Source organism: Austrofundulus limnaeus, unplaced genomic scaffold (genome assembly GCF_001266775.1).
Source record: "Austrofundulus limnaeus strain Quisiro unplaced genomic scaffold, Austrofundulus_limnaeus-1.0 Scaffold129, whole genome shotgun sequence".
NCBI lineage: Eukaryota > Metazoa > Chordata > Actinopteri > Cyprinodontiformes > Rivulidae > Austrofundulus > Austrofundulus limnaeus.
Window position 1 is genome coordinate 234,098 of NW_013952531.1, and position 2,828 is coordinate 236,925.

General features: G+C 33.6%; 1 long non-coding RNA gene across 1 annotated transcript; it reads right to left on the bottom strand.

The window, feature by feature from the left end:
• Nucleotides 1–333: 333 nt before the first annotated feature.
• Nucleotides 334–1,716, bottom strand: LOC106522413 (uncharacterized). Its single transcript, XR_001310785.1, has 6 exons — nt 1,625–1,716; nt 1,449–1,535; nt 1,327–1,353; nt 1,019–1,144; nt 545–586; nt 334–448 (listed from the first exon to the last, which is right to left on the bottom strand). It is a non-coding gene; the product is annotated as an uncharacterized LOC106522413 (long non-coding RNA).
• Between the last annotated feature and the right edge of the window lie 1,112 nt (nt 1,717–2,828).

Here is a 2,828-nt window from a genome sequence, read left to right on the forward strand (position 1 = left end):
TGGTACCTATGTTTCCTGGTACCTATGTTTCCTAGAACCCTGGTACCTATGTTCTTTGGTACTATGTTTCCTGGTTTCCCATGTTTTCTGGGTATATAATGGAAGTTTTGAAAGATCCTTGGCTCCTCCTTCAAATGAAAAAACATCGGTATCGTACCAGGGAACATAGGAACAACCACAATGTTGTCAGCTTCTTCTGTTTAAGCACAATAATTCTGTTCTGTTACCTTTTGGATAAATTTGTTTTACACACTTTTTATACAAAAGAACAAATGTATTTCTGTGCTTTTTATGTTTTAAAATGTGTTTTCTGTCAAATCACCTGCAGAGTTGTTTTTTCCAGCACGAGCGTAAATGTTCACGTTGGCCTGGGCCAGATATTTTGGGATGTAAAGTAACATGAATGTCGTATTCCTTTGCACTTGTGGCCATTCTTTCCACAATTTTTCTGATAAATAAAATAAAAAATGCATTTTTCAATAAGCTGAAGTTGTGGTGAAAAAAAAAACAACCCAAAACAAATAAAAAAGCAGAAGCTTCTTACCTTGTTTTTTAAAGTTTCTCTGTAGAAATATTATGCAGTCACCTAAACAAATATCATCAAAAATATTAATTTCTTTAAAAGCAACTTCAAGGCAAGCTGATAATACAGTGGTAGGCCACAGAAAACAAACTACATTAGGGCCAGATGTGGAACCTTAACCTAACAGCCAGACCTGGCCCACAGACAAACCACCTGACAGGGCAGCAGTGGCAGCTTGACACCAGATCTGCCCCACACCTGTCTGCTTTGTGGGAATCTAAATGAAGTAAAGATGTAGCAGAAATACTCATTTCTAAAACAGATGTACAGACGTTTTAAATGATTCAATAATCCATCGTCACCAGCTGGGCTCCAGATCTCTGCTTTGTGTATACTGTATGTGTGTGTTTGTATGTGTGAAGGAAGTGCTTAGTTAAAAAGCACTTTCTCATATTATTCATTGTTATGAATAACAAACATATTAACTGGACTTACCTGAAATACTTGACCCGTATTTGGATGCGTTAATGATGCCATAAAAGTTATCAGCAATGATCCCAGCAGTGTTTCCGGCAGTTAAACATGTTCTCAGCTCCTTAATTCTTTGAACTGTTTTTTTCCCTTTAAAAAAAAAAAAACGTGTCAAGAAAACAAACATTTCTCATTTATGAACATTATGATTATGAAGATTTGTTGATTCACAATTTTTAAACAGAAMTTGGAAAAATCCACACAAAGTAAAACTGAGTTGAAATAAGTTGCAAATTCTGAAAAAAACAAAAAAAACAAAACCAAACAATAACCTGTGTTCAGATTTTGGGTCTTCAGGCCTGAGGACAGAATATAAGTGAGAGAAAAACCTTCAAGATAAAATAAATTACTAYTGTTTTTCATGAAATTCAGTTATTATAGTTTGAACACTTACATGTTGGAAAAATGCACAAAAAGCCCACCAGTAAAATCTGAGTCATCCAGATGTGCCGACTCATGTTTTCTGTCTCTAAGCTTCAGACTYGATGAGTGAAAATACCAGAATAAATATTATAAAAAGAAGCATTTAAAAAGTAATCAACTTTCATCAAAAGGTATTTTATTTCTCACCTTTCTGCATCAGAGGTTGTGCAGGAAACAGAATCAACTGAGTCCATTTGGTCGTTTTAAAAAAGCTTCCTGAGCTTTGCATAAGATACCTGCAGCCAATATTTGTTTTTCAAATTCTGTGTTCCTGAAACTGTCGGCAGGAATGACGGCACTGCTCCTCCATGCAAAGTGGGAGTATTAATAACATCTTGTTTGAACAGATACTCAGCACAAAAAACAGGCTGAGATGAGATGATAAACAGTTATTTCCATCTGAAAACAGGAGTTTACAGTGTTGGATCTGGATTTACAGAGAAAGCTCATTTAAATTATATAAAATATTGCCCTTAAAAATGACTAAAAATAAAAAAACACTCCTGTCTGTGACCGTTTAACACAGGTAAACAAATAAAAGAAGAGCAGATAAAGAGTAAAGATTAAAAATATTTCACGGCTTTGAATTCCAGACTCTTTCAGCGAAAACACAAATAAAATAATAAATAATCACAAGAGGATAAGGACTTGGTCTATGTARGATTAAAACAAATCAGGATATTTCCTTTCATTCAAATGTTGTAATTTTGCAGTTATTGTCCATGCTGCATGTTCACTTTGGCATTTCTTTTCTTGCCTGGTTCTATTTCATAAAAAATGGTCAAATTTCCCTTCAGTTTGCYCGAGATTTACTTTTCAAACACGACAGAACTAAAGTTAGTTTTAATTTGTTTGTTAGATTTTCTCTGCATGGGACAGCTGCAGTGACCCACCACAAGAACTTACTTCTGTGTTATACTGATTAATGTTGGTTATTGATTAATATTCACCTAATTACAATATTTACATGTGATGGTTTATTTATTGCATTTATGAAAACAATTCGTTCAATGTGAAATAACAATAGCAGTAGCAATAATTAGCTAGAAGAAAAAAAGCAAAAAAAAAAGAAAATACTAGTGAAAAGAAAACAAACAAAAGGAATACTGAAAGTAGCAACAACTAGCTAGAAGATAAAATTTAAAAAGGCTACATAGAAGCAAAAAGAGAAATGCAAGCTAAAAATAATAAAATGTTTGCTAAAAGTAGCAGAAACCGATTTAAAAAGCAACAAGAGGCTTGATAAAAACTGCAAAAGGTATGCTAAAAGTAGCWAAACTTAGCTTTAAGCTATTTTTACAAGACTAGCTGCAAGTGTCAAAAGACTTGACAAAGGGTTAAAATAGTAAAA